Source organism: Bufo bufo, chromosome 5 (genome assembly GCF_905171765.1).
Source record: "Bufo bufo chromosome 5, aBufBuf1.1, whole genome shotgun sequence".
In the NCBI taxonomy this organism is placed as follows: Eukaryota; Metazoa; Chordata; class Amphibia; order Anura; family Bufonidae; genus Bufo; species Bufo bufo.
In genome coordinates this window covers 59,344,342-59,362,582 of record NC_053393.1, presented here as the reverse complement: position 1 = coordinate 59,362,582, position 18,241 = coordinate 59,344,342, and positions in this window count along the sequence as shown.

Below are 18,241 nucleotides of genomic sequence, written 5' to 3'. Positions count from 1 at the left end.
ACACCCTAAGACTCTGGACAGTAGTGAAGTGACATCCAGGCCAAATAGGTAAATTTAAATTTCATCAGCATATAAGTTGTACTGAAATCTAGAGGACTTTATGAGCTGTTCCATGACAAAGATATAGGTGGAGATGAATAGGAGTCCCATGACAGGGCCTTAAGGCAGGGGCGGAGTGGCAACTTAAAGGGGTCCTGGAAAAAAAAAAAAAGTGTCCCATCCAAATTGACAGAAGGTGGGAGCAACACAAGTAGCTGGGCTTGGCTATATCATATTCAATGCAGGCAAACGTCAGGGTGAATGGCGGGTGATGAAGGGAGATTTGCTTATTGGAAATTGGAGATCTATGTCTATCTCCGTTTTCTATCCCTTCTATTCTTTTCCTAGACTGTTGCCCTTGTTTCGCATATAACCAGATTATTCTGTGTATAATTAAACCTCTTCCAGTCCTTCATATACCCCTGGAGCAACATACAACCCTTGCAGATAATTATATATAAAAATAGTTTACTGATAACATAGAGATGACAAAGCAATGGACATTATACATAGAGATACAGATAACACAATACATAGAGGACACCACCACACACAGCCCCCTCCGTTCCGGTCCACCCTGGATGCTAAGCAAATGTGGCTAATAATGTGTACGTACAGTATATACAGTGGAGGAAATAATTATTTGACCCCTCACTGATTTTGTAAGTTTGTCCAATGACAAAGAAATGAAAAGTCTCAGAACAGTATCATTTCAATGGTAGGTTTATTGTAACAGTGGCAGATAGCACATCAAAAGGAAAATCGAAAAAAATAACTTTAAATAAAAGATAGCAACTGATTTGCATTTCATTGAGTGAAATAAGTATTTGAACCCTCTAACAAAAAAAGACTTAATACTTGGTGGAAAAACCCTTGTTTGCAAGCACAGAGGTCAAACGTTTCTTGTAATTGATGACCAAGTTTGCGCACATTTTAGGAGGAATGTTGGTCCACTCCTCTTTGCAGATCATCTCTAAATCCCTAAGGTTTCGAGGCTGTCTCTGTGCAACTCTGAGCTTGAGCTCCCTCCATAGGTTTTCGATTGGATTAAGGTCCGGAGACTGACTAGGCCACTCCATGACCTTAATGTGCTTCTTCTTGAGCCACTCCTTTGTTGCCTTTGCTGTATTTTTTGGGTCATTGTCGTGCTGGAACACCCATCCACGACCCATTTTCAGTTTCCTGGCAGAGGGAAGGAGGTTGTCGCTCAGGATTTCACGATACATGGCTCCGTCCATTTTCCCGTTTATGCGAATAAGTTGTCCTGTGCCCTTAGCAGAAAAACACCTCCAAAGCAAAATGTTTCCACCCCCATGCTTGACGGTGGGGACGGTGTTTTGGGGGTCATAGGCAGCATTTTTCTTCCTCCAAACACAGCGAGTTGAGGTAATGCCAAAGAGCTCTATTTTGGTCTCATCAGACCACAGCACCTTCTCCCAGTCACTCTCTGAATCATTCAGGTGTTCATTGGCAAACTTCAGACGGGCCTGCACATGTGCCTTCCTGAGCAGGGGGACCTTGCGAGCCCTGCAGGATTTTAATCCATTGCGGTGTAATGTGTTTCCAATGGTTTTCTTGGTGACTGTGGTCCCTGCTAATTTGAGGTCATTAACTAACTCCTCCCGTGTAGTTCTAGGATGCTTTTTCACCTTTCTCAGAACCATTGACACCCCACGAGGTGAGATCTTGCGTGGAGCCCCAGAGCGAGGTCGATTGATGGTCATTTTGTGCTCCTTCCATTTTCGAACAATCGCACCAACAGTTGTCACCTTCTCTCCCAGCTTCTTGCTAATGGTTTTGTAGCCCATTCCAGCCTTGTGCAGGTCTACAATTTTGTCTCTGACATCCTTGGACAGCTCTTTGGTCTTTCCCATGTTGGAGAGTTTGGAGTCTGCTTGATTGATTGATTCTGTGGACAGGTGTCTTTTATACAGGTGACTAGTTAAGACAGGTGTCCTTAATGAGGGTGACTAATTGAGTAGAAGTGTCTAACCACTCTGTGGGAGCCAGAACTCTTAATGGTTGGTAGGGGTTCAAATACTTATTTCACTCAATGAAATGCAAATCAGTTGCTATCTTTTATTTAAAGTTATTTTTTCGATTTTCCTTTTGATGTGCTATCTGCCACTGTTACAATAAACCTACCATTGAAATGATACTGTTCTGAGACTTTTCATTTCTTTGTCATTGGACAAACTTACAAAATCAGTGAGGGGTCAAATAATTATTTCCTCCACTGTACAGTATATCCAGAGTCCACCAATATACAGTCTACTGGATCTACTCTTCTAACCAACTCACATCCAGTACCTGACCATTAGTACATGTACATATATAGACTCAGGCATATGCAGCATATATAATCTACTTGTAATACAATTGCAGACTACAAATATCTATATGTACACATATAAAGTCTACTGGGATATTATACATATATACATACCCACATAAGCACACATATAACTTAGCTTGCTCCTGAAGTGCTGTTGATCCAAGGGGGTCCAGGAAGAGACGCAAGAGCCTCCCAAGTTTCACCTATATGTTCCTGTGTCCCAGCCCCCCACCATAGGCTGTACACACACAGGGTATTATTTATCATCTTCTGTCAGGCTATCGGGCATGTGGTGGGCACGTATTTAAGTCCCTCGATGCATGCCGGGTACCCTGTTGGCCTGTATTTTGCTGAAAAGGGTGTTTATACCAATAATCTTTCTTTTATTACTCTTAATTTTTAAAATGGAGAAATGGGAATGATATGAATTTTATACTCTTTTTTACCCAGCTCATAAGTGGGTGCCATCTTTAAAGGCCTGACGTCCATCTCTACATGTACTGTGAATGTCAGGAAGGAGTTAAACATTTCTTTTTAGTTGAACCTATGTTAGCTGTAATGGGGCCAATATACCTTTAATAGCTGTAAGCTGATGGCTGTTCTTTCGGACTCTCCCATACACCTGCATATAGTTTGTCTGTGTTCTCAAGTAAGTGATGGCTTATTTGAATATCAATGGCCCCTCTGCCTGGGAACTCAAGATAACAAACCATCGACTCTGTGTTAATACAATATAATAATTAATCCAAATATTGTCAATGGTGCTTACAAATTCAACTCTGCTACATATGTGTGCAATTACCGTGTCTGAGCATGTGTTGTTAATTATGTAGAAGCTATTTATAACATTCTCCAAGCTTTTGGCATTCGCGTTACTGTCACCTAAAGAAACTTAAGGCATGATAACGTGAGAAGACAGTAATTCACTGTATATTAAAGAGAAGGGAAGAAAATTAGATTGAAAGGCATTTCGAAATTCAACATATGATGCATACTACAAGAGAGAAGTAGCCTAGAGAGAACTAGAGGTCTCCAGAAGATGCATAAAACAAGATTCCATCTGAAGTTTAAGGGCATATTGGGAACTGCTTACAGAAAGCCCGACCTTGAAAATCAAATTGAAAATGAACAAATTCAATAGATCTCATTCAATGATTACCTGAGGGGGGAAGGTGAAACAATGATGCAATATAATTACAATTACAAGGAAAGCAAGGTATACGTCAGATATTGCTGCTTCATTATGTAGCTTGTTTCTTCATTAACCCACCCACCTTCTCGCGACTTCACAGTAAACCTGTCATAGTAGTTCACTGTTTCACTGGTTGCCATATGTACACACTTTAGTAGCTCTCTGGCATACTGGCTGCGGTGGATTCCATGTAGGTTGGTTGCAATTACCTACGTGTAGTTGCGGCAGTTTGTGTGTGACCTGCTACTTGTGTTTGCATGCCCCCCTCCTGTTGTCTCAGTTTTGGTGGGGTTAATGGTCTGGTCTAAGTGTGTCTGCTAGGTGTCAGATGACCTTGTATCCTGTTCTTTATTTACCTGTGAGCTGTGGGTTTGGGGGTCAGTCTGTCTCCAGCTTTGAAGAATGCCTTGTCTCTGTGGTCACCTAGTGAGACATCAAGGTCACATTCTCTGGTTTTGTGTCATATGGTGCAGCTGTCTGTTCTCCCATGAACTAAATCCGCATGGGGAACAGGAATCTGCTAGTCCTGTTCTATATCTTCAGTGAAAGGGCTCCTGGGCTCTCCAGAGGGAGGACATCTAACCTATGTGTGCAGATCTGCCTGTGACTGCCATGTGGTTTTTCGCATGGGGTCCAAGCATCTGTTTGTTTGCCTGTTTGGGCAGCTCTGCTTGTGACCACCATGTGTCATTCTGCATGAGGTCCAGGTATCTGCTTGTGTTCTGGTTCCGGTTTGTTTTGTCTGAACTATGTCCTGTGCTGTTGTTTAGGTTCCAGTTTGTATGGCTGGGTTCCAGTCCTTATGTTTGTGTGGACCATTGGTGCTTGCACTGTCAGTCTCCACAGGTAAGTGGCCAAGTGTACCGGGACCATCCTCTAGGTGCGACCAGTGAGCCCTCGGCTAAGTTCATCCCTACCATCAGGCGCTCTGTGAAGAACAGGGCTCACTGAGTCTGTGCCCCAAGTCAAACCGGTGCACTTCTGGTCCAGTTTCCTGCCATGTCTATATCTCTGTGGATAAAGTATTAGCTGTGCTCCTTGTTTTGTCTGTCTTCTTGTCGCAGTGTTTTATGCCTGAGAGCTGTTCTAGGGGTCAGACACAAACATTGCATAAATAATTAACTGCATGTAAGGACAATTCTCTTAACATATTGATGCAAAAGGTTTTGACTCATCAGGCTTAGACCACCATGACAACTTCTTCTATTCATAATTGTCTATGGAGAATTTGCTGCCTACACTTCTTTGGGTCCTTGTTTTTCCAGCATTTTTACACCTATTCCCACCTCTATACAAAAATAAATAATAGGGATCCCAAAATCATAGTTTAAGACAGATAGTGAACCTAAAATCATAAGATCAAACAGATAGTGCCCTTCAAAGTAGTAGTAACTAGAGATGAGCAAACTTTCTAAAAATTTGATTCACCTTTTGACGAATTTTCTTTAAAAAATTTGGTTGCGGCGAATAACGTTAAAAGACGGCTATTTCCTGGCTGCAGAGAGCCTTTATAGTGGTGTAGAACACTGTGCCTTGCAGTAACACGCATAGGGAGTCTGCTTTGATAGTGAAATAATACTGTAAGTCCGTATGACATGCAGATGACAGGCGTCGCTCTTAGAATCACTGCAGACTTCACGTATTTGGGCAGTCACTGGGCCAAAACTGACTAAATAACTCAAGTATTAACTCAGCCTTACAGGTCGATGTTAGCGCCAAGAAGAAGCGCACTCCTTTTACACTGTGGAGAAGGTGTCAGCAGTAAGTTTATGTTGACTGATTATTTTGCCCTTCCTCTAATCCATCAGAACAATAAACCACAAAAAATTGATCCTGTCTGTGGAGCATTCACCTTCACTCAGTCAGCATTTGGTCAGTAATCCATCAGTATTGCTAATGCCAAAAAAAAAAACAGGAGTGGATCCAAAACAGAGAAGATATGTGAATGGAATATTTGTTCAAGGAGGGTGTGCTTTGCAGTGTACAAGTAGCTGAAGTACGTGCAAAGTTTCCTGGCTATTTTTAGGATGTCTTGCAGATGGGTGGAAAACTTCAGGAACCACTTGACAACCAGATTTTACACGTGTGCCATGAAGGGTCCTTCATGCAGCGCTGACACTATGTTCTTCCCATTGTCGGTCACCATGGTTCCGATTTTAAGTTGTCACGGAGAAAGCCAGGATTCGATTTCTTGATGAAGGACGAGGAGCAGTTTCTCCCCTGTGTGACTCCGTTCACCCAGGCAAACCAGGTGAAGAAAAGTGTGAGAGTGATGAGAGGGGTTACACATGGCTTGCATACACTACATGCCTCCAACATAATTATTGGATCTCTACATGAAAATAATGTATTTTGTGTAAATGGCGCGTTGGGCATTGTTGGAGACATTGACTTTACAAGAGATACAGAGCAGTGGAATTTGCTTTGAAAATAAAATTTTCACCACTGCGTAATTCGGCCCATACAGAAAAAGGAGGTGTACAGTCCCCTATCAATTTTCCCAAAAAAAGGCTGTTTCACATAACACATTTCACTACTATGTAATTCGGCCCATACCACAAAAGGAGGTGTACATTCACCCATACATTTTCCAAAAAAAGAGCTAGTGTCCCATAAAGAATTTCACCACTAAGTACTTCAGTCCATACCGCAAAAGGAGGTGTACATTCACCCATACATTTTCCGAGAAAAGCTAGTGTCACATAAAGATTTTCACCAGTAAGTCGGTCCATACCGCAAAAGGAGGTCTAAAATTACCCATACATTTTCTAGAAGAAAAAAATAGTGTCACATAAAGAATTTCACCACTAAGTAAGACTGTCCATACAGCAAAAATTTCACAGAAGAAAGGTCTTTACCACATATAACTTCACTGCTGAACGGCCAGTAGGCCCTTCATTTGTTTCGACTTTTACTTTACACAAGGCTTTTTAACATATAAGTGCAACGCTGAATGTCGCATATATTTTGCCTACGGAGTCCTTTTGTTATGGATTTGCACAGGGAGCAGGAATGTTACGCACAATTCTGATGGAACTCCTGATCTTAAGAAACTGGACTTGGACTCGAAAGCAGAGGATCTCCTGTCATGTCTTATGTGCTGCGGAGATCGAATGCAGACAGAGCAGATAAAAACACATGAATGTTTTCAACTTACTGAAGCTGCTTGATTTAATTGTGAATAGATGGTAAAGGCAAAGTCTGCTGGTGTGTTGTCATCAGCGTCTTCATTATGTTTACTGCAGGACACACAACGACGTAATTCGGTCCATACACCAAAAGGAGGTCTACAATCACCCATCAACTTAACCCTTTCCCGACCAGCGCCCTGCTAGTACAGCACTGGCTGGGTCTTTAAAGAAAGCACCCACTCCTGAGTGGAGAGGGCACCATAGGTGTAGAGTCCCTGCTGTTTCATATAGCAGACATCCGCGACTAATGTCCACGACTCGTGGTAATGCCGAAATTACATTTAACACTTCATATGCCGGGGTCAAGCCTGACCATGGGATCTGAGTGCTCTAAATACCAGGAGCTAATGCATTGGAGTCTATTAGAATAGCCAACTCATGATTACTTGTCATAGTTCCCCTTTTCCCCAAAATAAAATAAAATAAATAAAAAAAAAAAAATTACACATTATGGGTATGCCATAAAAATATCTTCATATCACATATGGCAAATGGCGAAATGAAAAACAAAGGATAAAATGGCTAATTCTGCATTTTTGGTTGCTTCATTTCCCCAAAAAAATAAATAATAAGTGATTAAAAAGTCATAAACACCCCAGAATGGTATAAATGAAAAGTACAGATAGCTCCGCAATAAATGAGACCCCACACAGCTCCATACACATAATTACAAAAATGTTATGGGCCGTTTCCAATTTGTGGGTGTGGGTAATAGTAAATCAAGTTAATGGGTCTTTAAAGGAAATCTGTCACCAGGTCATCCACTGTTAAACTAGACATAATGCCTTGTAGGGCTAGCTCAGATGAATATAATATCATTTTTCACTTAGTGATTCATTGTTTCATTTGGCAGAATTTTTTTTTATAATCCATATGCAAATGAGCAGTTAATTGCACAGAGGGTGAGCCCAAAACACTCTGTGCACCCTTTCTCCTCCTGCTTCCTCTAACAAACCCTTCCTCTCCTTCTTGATCGGCAGGGTCAGGTTCCTGAATAGTCATCTTGCCTGTCCCTGCCAATTAAGAAAGAAAAGAAGGGTTTGCTAGAGGAAGCAGGAGGACAAGGATGAACAGTGTGTTTTTGCGCCCACCCTCTGTGCACTTAACTGCTCATTTGCATATGGATTATAAGTATTTTTTTCTCCAGAATGAAATGATGGACTCTGCTCCTTGTGTACCATTGTATTTCTTGGAGACAGATACCCTTAGACATGTTTCCAACCATTGTCCAGTGTAATTGTGCAGCAAGTGAATAATAATTGATAATTATCATGTTTGCAGAACATCCACTCGTGTAAACGATCCACTGCATGTAAACCTTTGAAGTATATTAAGTACATTTAAAATGTTTTTTTTTTTTTCATTTGCATTTCATTTAAACTGACTTGCTAAAATATCCAATTGGTTGAAATTTGCAACAAAATTGAAATCTCTTTACTCATCACTAGCAGTAAATTATCATTCACCACTTTTCGTTTTATAATAGCTTTGAGTTGTGCTGCGCTATTAGTTATTTTTATGGTATTTTACCGAACAATTTATTTTCCATACATTTTCCAGAAAAGGTCAAACTATTTCTTGGTAATTGGGACTTCTAGGGAGTACACTTTTATCTAATTACAATGTCTACTCCTACACATTTGGCTTTCGCGAGATACAAATTTTCCATTAGCACAATGTTATAAGCTATAAGTTCCTATAACCTACGAGTTTCATTCCAGCTTTGAACTTCGATGCAACTTTTATTACTTTTTTTTTTTCAAATGGCTCCAATCTCCTGTCGGAGAGGCGACTTTTGCGACATGCGGTCGTTTCTAGTCTTTACTTAAGCATGGAGCTATTATCATGACTATTATTCCTTATTTTAATAGCACCAAGATATTACACAGTACCATAAAGAGAATAAATTGATTCGATTAACACTAGTCGCTGCCCCAGTGAGTTTACAATTTAAAAATTAAAGCAAAGTAATAATTGTCATCACCGTCAATAAAAACTATGGAACCTCCATAGTCCTACAAGAGAAAATAAAAATGTGCAACAATAAAATTTTTTTTAATATTATTTGCATTTCTAAATTGATTAGTGGTATCTATGTTTTCATTGAGGTGACTAACCGTGCGGATGGAGGGCCATAAAGATGCAGATGCCTCTGGTAGCCAACAGCTGGTGTACCATCTGACATTCCTAGATCCTCCAAATGATAATCACCATGTTTATTTTAAATAAATTTGCAGCATGTCTTTAGTTCTCCCTGTCATTATACTCTTAGGGGGGAATTTATCATTCTCCCCATGCCAGACTGGCGTAAAAGAGTCACAAACCTTGTGTTTGTGACTTTTCAAACAGTATTGTGCCTAAATTTAGGCACCAGTGATGGTTCTACTCTGCCCATTCCACTATCTTGAGAATGGGGCATGGTAGAGGGAAGGGATGGATCCCATGGCCTGGCATTTCTATCTTTTTTTAAATAATTTTTCTGGTGTAAAAGAACACTGAAACCTACGCCAGGTGTAGATTTCAGTTTTGATGCATGAACTTCTGGAGGATGAGCCTAATTTATGGCAAGGCTTGCTGCTTATCATAACTTATGCACATCTTCTGGCCATGCAGGGAATATTTTTGATGCTTTGAGTTGCTGCCTCACCACGGCTTTCAGTACAGTAGACCAATGGTCAGGCAATAACGTACAAGTTAAGTCAATATGATGCTGTGAGTTTGGGTCAAAGGAGCAGCATTTGGTCTGGGTGCCTTCACATGTTTCTAAGCATGCATGAAATTAACTTTAAGCAAAACTCAGACGAACAGGTGGGGTTGTCCACTCTACTCATCTATTGTGACTTTCATATTGACATTATATATACACCAAGCAATATGTCAATATTAAAGTCACTATATATATACATTAGAAAAAAGGCTTAGAATCAGACAAAAAGAGCATTTACAACATAATAGTATTTCAAGTTAAACAAGACTCTTTACCAGAGTAAGAGGCTGAAGGTTGGATACAATATTATTCTATAGCGTTAAAGGAAAAAGCATAAAGTGAAGATTCCAATACAAAATCTTTAATAAGCCTCCCAACTTTTGCAGTACAAGTCTTGTGTCTCATGAGAGGCAGTAGAACCTTTCAAGATTTCTCAGGTTCCAGAACCACTTGTAACCCCAACCTCTGCACCCTCTGGAAGTTGGAACTAGTGATGAGCAAAGTTTAAAAAAATTTGAATAGGCTGCTTTGAGGAATTTCACTAAGAAATGGCAAGGAAGACCATTGCGCCTCCTTCATCATTGAACCCCTCAGATGTCCCTCATTGCTGACTGCAGCATTTGAGATAAAAAATTAGGACTTTCAGGGGTTAATCTGTTTAAAAAATAAATAAAAATTATCACATTCTCCATTTGAGCCCGAAGAGGCCGCTGCGGACATCTTGATTTAAGATCCCGTGCAAAATCTTGCATAGTGCGTGATGATGCCACCATGTCGGCCAGCATGATGACATCATATGTCACAGTGCATGAGCTTTAATCAAGATGGCCACGGCGGGTTCTTAACACTCAAGCGAATGAGGCGAGAATACATTTTTATTTCTTTTTATTTCAGGGAAAATTGATTTGTTACCACGAAGCACAAGGAAATTCGGCATTGTGGCAAATCTAATTTTCCCCTGAAATTTGGATCAGAGTCCACTTCGGACACTTTGATTCGCTCAACCCTAATACGAACTAGAGGAGTCTACTTTGTGCTATGCAGTGAAGTGTGTGTATGTATTTTCTGAGGTTGCCGTTTGACAGAGATTTTATTAAGACGTGTATTAATGTATTTCGCATCTTAGTAACTAAAAGTGGCTGAATATGTCTAAACTATTTTAGGAGTCCCATCACATTCTTAATTGATCTCAATCCCTAGTAAATCCCCAGGTGTGGTGGAATATGTATACCCTGTGAGTCTCTTGGGGTTCCCATGTCATGACAGTTGATATTGATGATTATATCACTTGTCTCAGCTTAGAGGTCATTAAAAAAAATGTACGGAGTAGAGAACAATGACACCCGTCTTCTCAGGGCGTAAGCTATCCTCAAAGCATTGTAATTAGATGTCTTACACTGTCACATCTGCGGTATGGCACTGGCATAGAGAATAGCAATAAGTGGAAAAAGTCAAGTTTTCACATTTATTATCTGGCTGAAGCTGTGTGCATGTGTCAGCCGTGACAGATATAATTTAAGCACACTGTATTTGCTCAGTAAATACATACACATAGCACTTGAGTTTCTCCACATGTTGTTAGCCGCTTTAAAAGCGTAGTCAGTCAATACAGCCTTGCCGGCATGCCATGATCCATCTTCACTTACATTGTGTGATTGATTTTCATGTAAAGTTTGTTGGCAACATCTACTCAAGTGAATTCTGTTTATTGCTCCTAATACAGTATTTTCCAATATACTGTACGTCTATTTGAGTGCGAGAAAGGTCAGTGCCGAAAATGACAAATTTCCAAACAGAAAGTTAGCAGTGGATATATATATATATATATATATATATATATATACAGTTGCAAGAAAAAGTATGTGAACCCTTTGGAATTATATGGATTTCTGCACAAATTGGTCATAAAATGTGATCTGATCTTCATCTAAGTCACGACAATAGACAATCACAGTCTGCTTAAACTAATAACACACAAAGAATTAAATGTTACCATGTTTTTATAGAACACACCATGTAAACATTCACAGTGCAGGTGGAAAAAGTATGTGAACCCTTGGATTTAATAACTGGTTGAACCTCCTTTGGCAGCAATTACTTCAACCAAACGTTTCCTGTAGTTGCAGATCAGACGTGCACAACGGTCAGGAGTGATTCTTGACCATTCCTCTTTACAGAACTGTTTCAGTTCAGCAATATTCTTGGGATGTCTGGTGTGAATCGCTTTCTTGAGGTCATGCCACAGCATCTTAATCGGGTTGAGGTCAGGACTCTGACTGGGCCACTCCAGAAGGCATATTTTCTTCTGTTTAAGCCATTCTGTTGTTGATTTACTTCTATGCTTTGGGTCGTTGTCCTGTAGCAACACCCATCTTCTGTTGAGCTTCAGCTGGTGGACAGATGGCCTAAAGTTCTCCTGCAAAATGTCTTGATAAACTTGGGAATTCATTTTTCCTTCGATGATAGCAATCCGTCCAGGCCCTGATGCAGCAAAGCAGCCCCAAACCATGATGCCCCCACCACCATACTTCACAGTTGGGATGAGGTTTTGATGTTGGTGTGCTGTGCCTCTTTTTCTCCACACATAGTGTTGTGTGTTTCTTCCAAACAACTCAACTTTGGTTTCATCTGTCCACAGAATATTTTGCCAGTACTGCTATGGAACCTCCAGTAAACGTGCAGCAATGTTTTTTTGTACAGCAGTGGCTTCCTCTGTGGTATCCTTCCAGGAAATCCATTCTTGTTTAGTGTTTTACGTATCGTAGATTCGCTAACAGGGATGTTAGCATATGCCAGGGACTTTTGTAAGTCTTTAGTTGACACTCTAGGATTCTTCTTCACCTCATTGAGCAGTCTGCGCTGTGCTCTTGCAGTCATCTTTACAGGACGGCCACTCCTAGGGAGAGTAGCAGCAGTGCTGAACTTTCTCCATTTATAGAAAATTTGTCTTACCTCGGACTGATGAACAGCAAGGCTTTTGGAGATACTTTTATAACCCTTTCCAGCTTTATGCAAGTCAACAATTCTTAATTGTAGGTCTTCTGAGAGCTCTTTTGTGCGAGGCATCATTCACATTAGGCAATGCTTCTTGTAATGCTTCTTGTGAAAAGAAAACCCAGAACTGGTGTGTGCAGGGCAGCTGTAACCAACACCTCCAATCTCATCTCATTGATTGGAGTCCAGTTGGCTGATACCTCACTCTAATTAGCTCCTGGAGATATCATTAGTCTAGGGGTTCACATACTTTTTCCACCTGCACTGTGAATGTTTAGATGGTGTGTTCAATAAAAACATTTCATTCTTTGTTTGTTATTAGTTTAAGCAGACTGTGATTGTCTATTGTTGCGACTTAGATGAAGATCAGATCACATGTTATGACCAATTTGTGCAGAAATCCATATCCTTCCAAAGGGTTCACATACTTTTTCTTGCAACTGTATATATATATATATATATATATATATATATATATATATATCTATTGTTGAGCTGAAACATTACTCTTACCACATGGGTGAAAAAAAGGACACCATTCTTTTTATCTTCTGCATTTGGAGGGCTGCCCATTTATATATTTTGTACTTTGGGTAATTGTCTATTCCCTTTGGGCTTGCACCCACCCCTTGTAAGGCCCTGCCAGTGCTGACATTTTTTTGGTATATATAGTTAGATAGATAGATAGATAGATAGATAGTATATACACTGCTCAAAAAAATAAAGGGAACACTTAAACAACACAATGTAACTCCAAGTCAATCACACTTCTGTGAAATCAAACTGTCCACTTAGGAAGCAACACTGAGTGACAATCAATTTCACATGCTGTTGTGCAAATGGGATAGACAACAGGTGGAAATTATAGGCAATTAGCAAGACACCCCCAATAAAGGAGTGGTTCTGCAGGTGGTGACCACAGACCAGTTTGCAGTTTTTATGCTTCCTGGCTGATGTTTTGGTCACTTTTGAATGCTGGCGGTGCTTTCACTCTAGTGGTAGCATGAGACAGAGTCTACAATCCACACAAGTGGCTCAGGTAGTGCAGCTTATCCAGGATGGCACATCAATGCGAGCTGTGGCAAGAAGGTTAGCTGTGTCTGTCAGCGTAGTGTCCAGAGCATTGAGGCGCTACCAGGAGACAGGCCAGTACTTCAGGAGACGTGGAGGAGGCCGTAGGAGGGCAACAACCCAGCAGCAGGACCGCTACCTCCGCCTTTGTGCAAGGAGGAACAGGAGGAGCACTGCCAGAGCCCTGCAAAATGACCTCCAGCAGGCCACAAACGTGCATGTGTCTGCTCAAACGGTCAGAAACAGACTCCATGAGGGTGATATGAGGGCCCGACGTCCACAGGTGGGGTTTGTGCTTACAGCCCAACACCGTGCAGAACGTTTGGCATTTGCCAGAGAACACCAAGATTGGCAAATTCGCCATTGGCGCCCTGTGCTCTTCACAGATGAAAGCAGGTTCACACTGAGCACATGTGACAGACGTGACAGAGTCTGGAGACGCTGTGGAGAACGTTCTGCTGCCTGCAACATCCTCCAGCATGACCGGTTTGGCATTGGGTCAGTAATGGTGTGGGGTGGCATTTCTTTGGAGGGCCGCACAGCCCTCCATGTGCTCGCCAGAGGTAGCCTGACTGCCATTAGGTACCGAGATGAGATCCTCAGACCCCTTGTGAGACCATATGCTGATGCGGTTGTCCCTGGGTTCCTCCTAATGCAAGACAATGCTAGACCTCATGTGGCTGGAGTGTGTCAGCAGTTCCTGCAAGACGAAGGCATTGATGCTATGAACTGGCCCGCCCGTTCCCCAGACCTGAATCCAATTGAGAACATCTGGGACATCATGTCTCGCTCTATCCACCAACGTCACGTTGCACCACAGACTGTCCAGGAGTTGGCAGATGCTTTAGTCCAGGTCTGGGAGGAGATCCCTCAGGAGACCGTCCGCCACCTCATCAGGAGCATGCACAGGCGTTGTAGGGAGGTCATACAGGCACGTGGAGGCCACACACACTACTGAGCCTCATTTTGACTTGTTTTAAGGACATTACATCAAAGTTGGATCAGCCTGTAGTGTGCTTTTCCACTTTAATTTTGAGTGTGACTCCAAATCCAGACCTCCATGGGTGGAAAAATTTTATTTCCATTTTTTAATTTTTGTGTGATTTTGTTGTCAGAACATTCAACTATGTAAAGAACAAAGTATTTCAGAAGAATATTTAATTAATTCAGATCTAGGATGTGTTATTTTTGTGTTCCCTTTATTTTTTTATATTTATATATATTATAACGCCCCTAGCCCCTCATTGTGTATAGTGTACAACACTCCACAGTATGTATAATTTATCACCCCACAGTATATAATACATAGTACCCTACTGTATACAGTATAACACATTGTGATGTAACATCCATATGTTACTGCTCACATGCTGATGATGTCATCATAGGTCCTTTCTCCTACGAGCATAATACTCTCCTTTCTTGTAGTGCCGTTTTAAGTGCCGATAGGCCCCACCGAAACATCGTGGCTGGGGCTACCGACCCAAACACCCCTATTATATCTGCTACTCACCAGGGACCAGGCACAACTGTTACCTCTGCACCCCCTAGAGCAGGAATGAGCAATCTCTGGCACTCAAACTGTGGTGAAACTACAGCTCCCAACATGCTCCATTTGCTTTTATGGGAGATCTGAGAACAACCAAGCAAGTGTGCATACTGAGAGTTGTAGTTTCACCACAGCTGGAGTGCCAGAGGTTGCTGACCACTGCCCTAGAGCTACAACCATGAGCAATACACTTGATTGGGATTTGCTGAATATTGTTCTGATATAGACTATTTATAACTATACATAGTAAAGCAATAAAACATGAATAAAGAGTAGTATATGAAATACACAAGACTCAAGTACACTGTAGTTCCCAGACTCATATGACCTCTATATCCTTAAAATGAACAAATTTCATCAAACTATACTTATTGCAAAACTGCCAGAAAGATGGTTCTGCAGCCGTTGCCGGTGACATGGAGCATTCTGCCGAGACTACTCGTAATTAGAAAGACATATATTTGCCCTGATTTTAGACCTTGCTGGTATGTGTTAATGACAAAGTTTAGTCTGCTATTGCTCCAGGCACTTCTCAGATGGCTAAAAATCAACAGACTTAGGAAAATAAAACTATTCTCAATTTACTATCCTAATTTCAAGCAAAGCCAACAAACAAGCTGCAAATGTCACCAGTGCCAAGAAGTAATCATGTTCCTTCTAAAAGCAGGAAATATAAAATATGCCATTTATCTAAGCCTAGAAACTGCTACCCAGGATTTCTCGTTCCTTGTCCAGCTGTTACATCCACCACATCGTTAATTAAGGCCTCCTGCACACAAATGTTTTTTTTTTTCGTTTACGTTCCGGTTTTTGCTCTCTGTATACAGACCTTTTACGGAACCATTCATTTCAAAGGATCTTCAAAAAAAAAGGAAGGTACTCCATATGCCTTCCGTTTCCGTATTTCCGTTTTTCCATTTCGTTCAAAGATAGAACATGTCCTATTATGGTCCGCATAACGGACAAGGATAGTACTGTTCTATCAGGGGCCAGCTGTTCCGTTCCGCAAAAAAACAGAATGCACATGGACGTCATCCGTTTTTGTTGCAGATCCGTCTTTTGCGGACCGCAAAATACTGAAAAAGCCATACGGTCGTGTGCAAGAGGCCTAAGGCTGAGGATACTTATAATCAGTAGGAATGTTTCAAGGTAAACAAATTTTGGCTTTTTTAACCTTGGAGCATTTTTTGTTTTTGCGTTTTCGTTTTTCACTCCCTGCATTTCCAGAGCCATAGCTTTATTTTTTCTGTTTACATTGCCATTAGAGATTTTTGAAAGTCCTTCCCTGCATAACGGAAATGCGACGGACCCGTTTTGCAGCCCATATTCTTCTATTATGACGGAATGATTAACGGAATGTTTCTAAACCATTTCGTTATGCATTCCTCATAGAATTGCGTTATGGTCCGTGGTAATGGAATCTATAACGCAATTCACCTTTAACCAACAAACGAAGTGTGAACGAATTTCATAAGCGCAAATTCGCTCATCTCTAATTGCCATATGAGGGCTTGCTTTTTAAGTTGTACTTTCCAACGGCACCATTTAATATTGCATACATGCACAATTCTGCCACAGTTTTATGGGTTTTGTTTTTAGGGTATTCCCTATGCACTAAAACTGACCTATTACCATCCTTCTCCAGGTAAGTACATTTAGGGAGATACCACATTAGTATAGTTTTTCTTGTGTTTTAATACTGAAAAGAAAAATTATTTTCTTTTCATCGCCATATTCCTATACTTTTAAGTGAGGGCTCTTTTTTTGTGGGGCGGTTTATACTTTTCATTGATGCCATCAGATTGCTTCTCTCATAAACTCCACACTATAGGAACCTATCTGCGGCAACCTCGAATAATTCAGGAGAACTGAGGCAGCACGCACTATCCAGATCCTCGTTGAATGCCCAGGAGCTCCCAGATGCCGTGCTCACATTTGACCTTGGCATCTGAAGGGGTTAAATGTCTTCGGTCAACATTATCATTGTTTGCATACATTAGCCCCAGGTGTCTGCTTTATAAAAAAGCAGTCACTGAAAGCCTATGGCTATACCCAATGGCTATATACAGCTTTGTTTGCGAGGGGGCACCACTTTTAAAACACCTTCCCGGTGCTGTACCTGTACAAAGCTGGGCAGTAAGGGGTTAATGTGGTGCCATTTTATTTATTTGTTAGGGAAAATTGTTGAAGGTGGAATATCTGATAAAACAATAAGTATTACACATTTATTCCTTTGCTGTTTCAGTCTTGTTCTCAGGTCCTGTATATTTCCAAGTGACTGTTACAGCCAATCACTTGCATCAGCAGTATAAGACATGAGACCGTTAAGACCAGTGATTGGCTGCAGTGGCCACGTTGGCATACTGGCAGCCAAATAAACAGAGGTCATATTCATATACATTTTGGAGCACCTTTAAGAAAAACTAAGGACACTGTTTGCATTTAATAGAGTGCTATGGTGTTTGTTTTAAATTATTATGGATTACTCCTACCACTAAGCACCGAATAATCTACCCGAGGTGCCGACCAGTTTTTGCATATTCGAAATAAGAGGTCGGCACTGAGGACCAGAACAGCGGTGCTGGAATGGCAAGGGAATAGAGAGGTATGTAATGCATATTGTCTTGTTTTCACAAACTTCCCATGGGCAGACAACCCTTTTAACTTTCCAGTTCTTCAATACTTCAATATATTAGTTTGAAAACATGGAAATAGTTAAGCCTCAGCTGAAAAGTCAATACCATCTACTTAGTCTAGGCAACACTCTGTAAGCTGAAGATAGCAGCAGCTCTCAAATCTCTTAGGTCACAGAGCATTGACTGGATCCAATTGTATCCATTTTTCAGCTGATCACAGGACTAGGCATATACAGATTTACTGCCTCTGAATGTAAAGAAGAGTGTTCTCATTCACTGACAGAAAGCTAATATCTTTATACAGAGGAACTGAAACATACCGTTTATCAGAATGTTATAACCTGTAATTAGCGTTGAGCGAACTTGTGTTTTAAGTTCTGCGTCCAAAGTTCGGGTTCGGGTTATTGAAGAATCCCGTTATGGATTCTTCTACCACGGACCATAACGGAATTTGGAATCCATAACGGGATTCTTCGATAACCCGAACCCGAACTTTGGATGCAGAACTTAAAACACAAGTTCGCTCA